We start from the raw sequence: 10,088 nt of genomic DNA, 5'->3' as shown, positions 1-10,088 counted from the left end.
GAAGGGAGAAAAGGATTAAGCTGGATCATGTGAGGACTCTCCTTCCTGCCCAATGCCCTGCCCAGGGCACTTCTCAGCAGGGCCAGCGCAGGAGGGAGGGTGGTGGGAGCCAGCCAAACTTCTCTGATCAGGAGCCCCAGGCCCCAGGGAGGCTGGAGGAGGTAGTGAGGAGAGCAGACAATCTTTGTCTACAGCTGCTCCCTGGCCCACAGTCCCTGAGGGCAGATCCAGGCAGCTTGCTCTTTATGGCGTGATTTTATTTACTGTCCTCATACTGGCTCTGCTTTCATCTTCCTGTAGATTTGTTAGGATCTGAGTTTGAAACTGCTCCCACCTCTCTCTCTCCAGCTCTTGCTTCTTGAAATCGTTGGAGCTGGTGAATTCGTATTAATTGGCTAGCTGGGCATTCTTTTATATTTCTGTTTTGGCTTTTCATCTTCATCTCCAATTAGGGCCGGAGGCAGCAAGGTTGCTAAGGACGCTACTACAATAATGTAGCAGAGAAATGACGGTGGCTGGAACCAAAGCAGTGACAGTGGGGATGGGGAGAAGTCGACAGCTTCAGGAACTATTAAGGAGACAGTGGATGATATTTGATGGTTGATTAGCTGAGCTCTCTGCCAGAGGTTACTATCTAAGATGCAAATCTGACAAGGCAGGCAGCGTTCAAATGTAGACTAGGGCTTGCCAAGAAGTTAAGAACTTGTGGCGGTGTGGTAACTTGGCTAACAGCACAAGCTCTGGAGCCAGACCACATGGGTTGAGTCCCAGCATTGCTTACTATCTGTGTGACCTTGGGCAAGTTATTTAACCTCTCTGCTCCTCGGTTCCACTATCAGCAAAATGGGCAAGTTATAGTACCACCTCTATTTGGGTCGTGGTGAGGGTTACATAAACGAATGCATGTAATCTGCTAAGAACAGCTTCTGTCACATGGTCAATGCCATCTATTTATCTGCCTATCATTGATTTATATTATTATTATTATATTTCTCTTGGTTGAGATAGAAGCTTCTTGGCCTTAAAGGAATTTTGTAGTTTTGCAATTCTTATCGTTCTTTGCTTTGCAGAAAATGCGTAAAAATTGATGTGCTTGCTAACTTTTAGATTTAGAAACTCGGTTTTCCTGATGTTCTGATGTTTGTGATCTTGGGTTGGTAAAAATTCTCAAACACTCTTTTGTTTTGCTGGGAATTGCTGCCTGTTATAAACTTCTCTGAACTGCCATTTCTAGGAATTGGCCATCTAGATGTGTGGTGTGGTTATAAGCTGGGATGATGAGTGACCAAAGTGAAGCCCAGTAACAGAGCAGATTCTCCACAAGCAGAGTTCCAGCTACAGATCCCCACAGGAGGCAGTGCCCTGGACCACTGGACCATGGCCTCAGGGCCAGAGTGGCTAAGATCAGACGAGGAGACCACTTACTTATGCGCTGAGTGGAAGTGTCCCATGAGCTTCGTCTCTCCAAAACCCAGTAGTTCAATCAATTAATAAAACTAAACATCATAAACAAACAAAATACCAAAATAGCACAAAAACTCAAACTCACAGTGAATACTTCCAATGCAAGATGTTAACTAATCCAGGAAACAGAGCAAGTATCTGAAGATAGAAATCAATTACGATGGAACAGAGTGCCTTGCACGTAGTAGTTACTCAATAAACATTTGTTGGTTGATTACTTTTTTTTTTTTTTGGTGAGGAAGATTAGCCCTGAGCTAACATCTGTGCCAATCCTCCTCTATTTTGTACATAGGTCACCACCACAGCATGGCTGACAAATGGCATAGGTCCCTGCCCAGGATCTGAACCTGTGAACCCAAGGCCACCGAATTGGAGTGCATGAACTTAACCACCACGCCACGGGGCTGGCCCCACCTGGTTACATGTTAATAGTTCTTGATAACACTCCTAGAACACACATGTACTTGATCTGAACAAACCATCCTACGAAATATGGATTTACTAAGGAAAGAGTACTTAGGAGGTTAATTAGATTTGCTTTAAACATTTATTCTTCATTTTGCAAAAAGATCTTAAAAAAGCTTTTTATTATAAAATAAAATAAAGAAAGCAACAAAAAATAAGTGTATAGTTTATTGTTATCATATTATATTATTATTGTTATTTTATTTTTATAGGATGGACTTCCTTGTAAATATCACAGGTCAAGAAATAGAACTTTGCCAGTCACCCTAGAAACGCCTTCATGTGCCTCAAATCCCAATTCCCCCTTTTCTCTGAAAGTGACCATGCTCCTGACTTCTATAGTCATCACTTCCGGTGTGTGTAGTATTTTTAATAGTTTATCACTCACCCCAGTAGGGTGCATTCTTAGGATACCATAGCTTAGTCTTAAAAAAAAAGTCTTTTAAGTCTCTTTTAGTTTATAGGTTTCCCCTCCTTTTTCTTTTTCTTATAATTTATCTGTTGAAAAACCCCAGGGCATTTGATCTGTAGAGTTTCCCATAGTCCTGATTGTGTCGATTGTGTCCTATGGTATAGCTCAATGTTTTCCTCTGTTTTCCCTATTTTTGTTCAATGGTAGCTGAATGCAGAGGCTTGATCAGACTCAGTTCTATCCCTTTGGCAAGACCGTAGGTGGTGGTGTGATCTTTCCTCAGAAAACACAGTGTCTGCTTGTCTCCGTTTTTTCGACATTAGCAGCCATTCATGCTCATTACCTAAATCCGTCAGTTCTTCAGAGGTTGCAAAAGAGTGGCATTCTAATTCTATAATTTCTTATTGATTTATTACTTGGAATATTTTACAAAGAGATTATTTCTATCATCTACTCTTGGGTACCCAGGATACTCAGTTTATATAGACAAGACAAGATACATACGTGAGTCTTTTCCTTTATTTATCAGTTCTTAAGATAATGGTTCTCCATTTTCCTCCAACAATAACCAATTAGATTTTTAAAATTATTATGAATTATTGTATTTAAATATATTTGATGGGTTCCAATTGCAATTACTATGCTTTCTGAAGCTCAACTTGTCTCATCTTAGGCAGGTGGGAGCCTCTTCAAGTTGACTTCTGTGGGCCTTTGACATGATCTTAATAGTCTTTGATAGCTTCCTCACTACTTGATAGAAAAAGATGTTCCAGGCTCATCTTATACATAAAATCAGCCATTTCTCCAAAATGCCTCTTTATTTTTTTAAGTGGGAAGTATGTCAAGACCACGACCTAGGAATCTGGGTTGCTAGGGATGCTCACCACTATTGGGTTGCTCAATGTTTCTGAGTTTCTCTCTCTCTTTCTCTAAGACACACACACACACACACACACACACACATACACACACACCTCTTAGTAAAATACCTCATGAGCTCATATTGATACTTCTCATTGAAGGCTACTGGTTCTCAAGGACACAGTGGATGATAGGATTAGAATATCCAATATTTCATAATTACTCATTTACTTGTCCTATATTATATATACAACAGTCTCAAAAAAGCCATCTTGATAATACCACCATCAATACAATTACTGAGAAGAGTTAAAAAACTTTGCATATGCTCTTTCTGTTCTCCTTCTATCCTAAGAGCTATAGTCTGTCTACATTGCTTGAGCATATAGTCATTAAACAGCCTTTTTCTCCCTTTAACCCTCATTTAGGCTTGGTTCGACAAGTAACTACATGTTTAACGCTTGCCACTATTCTCAGGTTGAAGTTTCTCTAGATATTATTTTCTGGTAGATTCCTTGGAAGGGCTCATGGGAACAATACTCCTTGGGCTCTTTTGTGTTGATCACAATTTGTCTATGGTCTTTATACTTGAAAGTCAGCTTTGCTGGATATAAAATCATTGGCTCACATTTTTTCCCCTTGAGTATCTTAAATATGTTACTCTATTTTCTTGTGGAATAAAGCATTGTTGCTGACAAGTTGATAATTACATAATTTTCTTCTCCTTACAAGCCATTTGCTTTTTTTCTATATATCCAGAAGATTTTTTTCTTTTTCTTTAAAGTTCAGTAATTTTACTAGAATATATCACAGTGTTGGTCGTTCTAGGTCAATATTCTCAGGAATGTAGTCTACTCTTCCAATACGTAGTTTCAAATCTATTTCAGAAAAGTTTTATTGAATTATAGTTTTCAGTGTTTGTTTTGTTCCCTTTCTTTGGATTTATTCTTTTAGTGACTTCTATTATTTCTATGTTGGATATTTTTTGTATATCTTCAATATTATTACTTGATCATAAATCTTTTTTTATCTATTTCTTCATTCCTTCTTGATTTAAAATTTTTTCACTTTTTTTCCTTTCTGTTTCTCTTAAGACATTATCTGTTGTGTTCACTGCTCTTGTGTTCCTTCTGGTTCCATATTCATTTTTTCAAAATTTTTTTCCTTTTTTATCTAAATGTTTGCTGTTTGCTATCACCTCATTTCTGAGTTTTTTTCTTTCTGATTTATGTTGCTCTTTATGTCTTACATAATTTTCTTCATGTCTTTTAGATTTAGGAGGGTCCAGTTTTGGTCTACTGTGTGGGCCTGTCTTCCTGGCATACCTCCATTGTCTGAAGGGATGTTATTCTTCCGCCCCTTATTCTCACTTATTTTTATAATAACTTTGTGTGAGATTTGACCTCCACACCTTTATTTCTTTCATTTTTATGTGAAATTAACTTTTCCTGAACTTTTAGAAGAAGGTGTTGTTCAGTATAGCTTTTCTCTTTTCACAGAGATCCCTCTTCTGTTGCTTGCCTGTAGTGTTAAAAAAATAACGTGGCTTGCTCTCTGAGATTTATTGACTCACCTCCACTTCTACTTTTACCTGTACCTTCTCTTTTCGTTTTTTCTCTACTGTCTCTATCCTGCTTAGCTTTTTTTCCATGACAAAACTTTCAATATGTAGTTTGAAATCTCTATGCGTTGGCGCCATCCTGGAAAGGAGCCCTGGTTGATGAGTTTTGAGAGTTCACATGGGTCAGAACTTACTGCGACCCCCCTACTCACCCACTGTTAGACTGAGCCAACCCTTTTTTAGTTGCTGCTGTTCTCAAATAGCCCTGTTGCACTTCTGCAAATCCTTGTTGTTATTTTCGGGTCTCCTGTTCTCAGGTTGTCAGATTCCCTGTGCTTTTCCTGTGCTTTCTCCCACATAGAAGCTGATACCATGCCTGTTTCTTGTCACAAGGGTGGTTTGTCCCCACTCATTTGTATTTAGGGTTCGTGGAGATAGCTTGACACAATTTTATTTTCAATGTTGTCCATGGGTCTTTGGTTTTGCTATCTAGTTATTTTGTCTGTTTCTACGTGGAAGTTTGGAAAGATTGAAAAACCATGCCACTCCTGTTTCCATCTTGAAAAACCTTTTTATTTTTAACCAAAGGGATTCATAGTTGTGTTCTTTTAACCAGAAAGTTCTTTTAGTACATGGACCGTATGGTTTACTTTACATAGATTCTGTTTACACACAACCAGTAAGAAACTCATCTGTTATGCAAAGTTGCATACAACTAAGTTGTTATATAGGGTCATGCTGAGCAAACAAAACAAGACTGAACTTATTGGATATTTGATCTTGGGAAAATCATTTCACTTCTTAGGGCTTCCTTGTTCTCATTTGTAAAATGAAAGGGCTGGGCTAGATATGATTCTAAGTTATGTTCTTAATTCTTCTCCTTATTAGTACTTGCTAGTGTTAAATATCATTAAACTGTGAGTGGTGGTTTGTACTGAAAACGGAAATAAAATAAATACATAGAGAAGCTCAAGAACAAGCCATTTCTTGAAATGGCCAAGTAACCTAACCCATTACGATCAGTGCAGAGGTGGTTACTGAGCTGTGATCAAGTCACAGATGGGTAGTCATTTTTTGTTTTAAGGAACAAAACTGTCAGAATTATCTTCAGCTCTTCCTTGCTCACTGACCAACTTCAGGTTAATAGTCTTCTCTAAAATACCTGGACCTCTGCTGAGGTAGACAGCACCTGTTATGCTTGGGAATCAAAGCTAACAGTTACGTGTTTACTAAACAAGAGGTATTTACGTGCATCATTCGGTGCAATTCTCCCACCAACCCTAAAGGATAGAGGGGTAGTTCTCACTGGCTGCTCAATAGAAGTACCTGGTGGCTTTTAAAATTACTGGTGAGGGCTGGCCCCGTGGCTTAGCGGTTAAGTGCGCGCGCTCCGCTATTGGTGGCCGGGGTTCGGATCCCTGGTGCGCACCGACGCACCGCTTCTCTGGCCATGCTGAGGCTGCATCCCACATACAGCAACTATAAGGATGTGCAACTATGACATACAACTATCTACTGGGGCTTTGGGGGAAAAAAAAAAAAGAGGAGGATTGGCAATAGATGTTAGCTCAGAGCCGGTCTTCCTCAGCAAAAAGAGGAGGATTAGCACGGATGTTAACTCAGGGCTGATCTCCCTCACAAAAAAAATAAATAAATAAAACTGTTAAAAAAAAATAAAATAAAATTACTGGTGATTTGGCACTTACCCAGACCAACTAAATCAAAATCTACAGGGGGTGGCTCAGACATGGATATTTTTAAAAATTCCCCAGATTCTAGGAGGGTTGAGAACTACTGAGATGGATATTGCTACCCCTGCTTTGGAGAAGAATAGATTGAGCCAGTTGCCTAAGCTCTAAGGTTACATAGTTCTCAAACTAAGTGACAGAGCCGGGATATAGACAAAGGTCTGTCTGGTGCCAAAGTGCATGAACATGTTACTTGCTAAGCTGAGCTAACTCCTCAGAATGTAAGTTTCATGAGGACAAAATCGTGTCTATCTAATTTCCTACTGCACTTCCGGTGTTCAACACAGTGCTGGGCACATGGTGGGTATCTAATAAATATTGTTGAATGAATGAATGAATGAATGAACAAAGTAAGGAATTCCACAGTGACTTTTCCTTGAAAACGTCCACAGACCCCAAAGTAATACACAGGGTCTTTTTGTAAATTGGCCCTTTTGTGCCATCCTAATGCCATCTGCTCTGTTGTCTAAGCATTTGTCTGAAGTGCCCCCTACCTGAACGGCTCAGTTAGCTCTCTAGCTCCACCTGCTGATGCTTCAAACAAGGTTGGGCTTTTCAACTTCCTGTTGGAGGCAAAACGGCAAAATCTACTACTGTGAAATCTGTCATTTGAAAAGAAATTTTGTCTCTCTCCATGCAACGAGAGCTAGGACTGTTGGCCACTCCTGGCCTTTCACTATCTGCACCTGAACCCTGAAATGAAAGTTTTCATAGGCTGCCCCTACTACTGTGAAGACGGAGGAAGGGGAAGTAAGCAGATGGCTAAGGCTGTTCCCATACTCTGACTCCAGCTTGTCAATATCACCTTTTTATCTTCTAAATTTTTGTTTTGTTATATATAATATACATACAGAACAGTGCACATATTTTACCGTTGGCTTTTGCAATTTAAACATGCAGAGTCAAGCCCCATGGGTAGTCACCAGGTTAAGAACAACCTGGGAAGGCTGGGGTGGAGTGAGTGTTGAATGTGACTGTATTGTTACAAGGAGCCTTGAGAGTCTCAATTGCTACTGTCCCATGAGTGGCCCTCCCTCAGGCTGCGTGCGTGTGTAGGACAGTAGCCTGGGAATCCTCATGACTAAGAGCTTTGGCTCAGTCTACCCAGCTCCTTCATGTTTTGTCTCTAATCGTCACAGGAGTTGTTAGCTTGAGCCGCAGCCACAGCTGTGAGTTGAACAGCATTCTACTCAATGGTTCGCATATTCACAGCTACCTGCCAACTTTCCCTCACCCTCTTCCTCGTGAGTTTACCAGCAAAAATCTGGGTTGAGCACTGGTTTAGAGTATGGGAGAATATTCCCAATTTTCAACCCAGTTCAGGTTGATCTGATTCACTGCTGTGTGGGTTCAAACTCAGTGAAAATTTATTTAAAACACTTTCAATTCCTAGAAGGCCTTCCTAGTTCTCTCAAAATTTGTATTTTTTTCCTTTTACTGGAGGGCATATTCCAATTCTCTGAATTCTAAGGGGGAGTTCAAGCTTTGCAGATCAAATATTATTTAAAAGAAAAACATTTTAGAGTGGAAATAATTTTAGAATTAACTGAATCTGAATTACATCTCCTCCATTCTTTCTGAAACTCAATAAATGGGGATAACACCACATGCTTTTTAGACTGCTTGATTAAAGACCCAGAACATAAATATTTGTCCCCTTTCCCTCAGCACTGTAACTGCATGAGAGCACGTTTTATGTTACCAGAACTTGGCAGAGTGCTTAACTCTCAATGAAATTGAGTGCGTTGGGCAGGCCATCAGCCAGAAAAAAAATTAGTAGAAAAGAGATTTTCATTAGCTATATTTATAAAAAATGTAATTTTGCTTTTAGCCTGCTTTTTGGTACTTGTTACTCCCACTTCATTTGTGCTGGCCTTGCTCTATCTTCATCCTCCGAGTTTAAAGACAAGCCTTCCCGAGTTTTTCAGTACTCAGTGGTTTAATGAGTGATCTGGAAAAGGGCCTGCCTCCACCTGGCTTTGTCATTTTCTCCTCCAGCTCCATTGCACTGGGGTTTTCCGAGGGGGTGGCGAGTGAGACAAGAAGTGGAGGGGCCCTGACTCAAACATGCTGCAGTGTGGAGATTTATTTTCTTCACTTTGATGTAATAAACCCCCTCAGGGTCTGAGTTAGCACCATCATTTTTCCTTAGTCTGCTCTGTGAAGGCTGCCATCCCTATGTGGGGAGATTGATGCCTCCTTTACTCTAAATAATCAGGACAAAGGCATTCGTCAGGGATTCTTCAGAATTTGCTGGGCTTAGAATTTCTCCCCTAGGCTTGGAACTCAAGAGTCCTAGAGCTCTTAAGGACTGAATATAAGAGAATCTGCTCCTGAAGAGAGAAAGTCAGTAAGAGCTTTGTAACTCTCTCTGTGCTGGCATAAGCTATACAAATGACTTCATGTGCTTTGAAGTCCTTGCTTAGCAAGCAGAGATGGAGGTTGTCATTGTTATGTGATGGAGCTCTGTTGTTGTTATAGGCGGTATGGACCTGGAAAGGTAGGGACTTTGACCAAAAAGATTAACCATTGTAATGAGTGCATCACGCCCATGCAGTCCACACTGATCTTGGGACTGTGACTGTGGTCATTCTCTGTAAATCAATCTACTGAAGGCGTGGCCTGCACAGGTCTCTGTGAAAAGGGCCCTTGCTTTCCAGACATCTGGGCTACCCAGTCTGCTCTGTCTTTTGCTAGACATTCTCAAAGAACTAGAACGATATTACTTTTTTCTAGAACCTAAGGACACACATATCTTACCTTTTGTCTTTCTCTCCCTTTTGTTCTAGTTCTTCCTCAAACTGGAAGATCACTGTGGGAGACATAGACATATGCCTCCCAGAACCCCTCGAGGGAGGACTTGTTGTCCCACACTGGAGGTGCTGTCAGCAGACGGCCTCCAGCTTGCAGCCCCTTCAGGGACGGCCTGAGCTGCAGAGCCTCAGCTGAGATCACACTGTTCCCAGGGCAGCCCACACTGAAGTAAGACAGGGCCAGAGATGCCCAGCCATTTCAGCTCGTCACAGACAGCTCTGATGGGCAGTGCTCATTTCAGAGCTCCCCACTGGTTTGGCAGAGGCTTCGTTGCACCTGCATCGAAGTTCAAGTTCTCCCAGTTCCCAATCCTGCTTCCTCCCTTTCCTCTCACAAGTGCTGAGCCCCAACCGATGTCTTACACCCCACGCTCCCTCTCAGCTCCTACCTGCTCTAGCCCGCCTGCCAGCTGGGTCGAACTCTATATTCAGAACTCCAAACTTTACTCTTGATATGTAAACAGTGAGTTTTAGATTTTGGAAAGTGCGTTTTTTCTTCAACAGATCTTGGCTTTCAAAACTGCTATCTTCTATGGATAGAAAAAAACAAATTGAATTTGAAACTCAAAATCGACAAATGACTCCTTTGTTCTAGGCTGTGTCTGCCCTTTCCTTCAAGCAATGAATGCCATTGATTCTGTGGACGGGTAGCTACAAGGCAAGAGGAAATGAAAAAAAAAGTTGGAAAGTATTTCTAAAACATTATTCCCATTATATCTATGTTACAGAGCTTTGTGAACTCTATAGCACTACGCAACCCCTGG

The sequence above is a fragment of the Diceros bicornis genome, chromosome 5 (assembly GCF_020826845.1).
Source record: "Diceros bicornis minor isolate mBicDic1 chromosome 5, mDicBic1.mat.cur, whole genome shotgun sequence".
NCBI lineage: Eukaryota > Metazoa > Chordata > Mammalia > Perissodactyla > Rhinocerotidae > Diceros > Diceros bicornis.
This window is presented reverse-complemented; position numbering follows the sequence as displayed.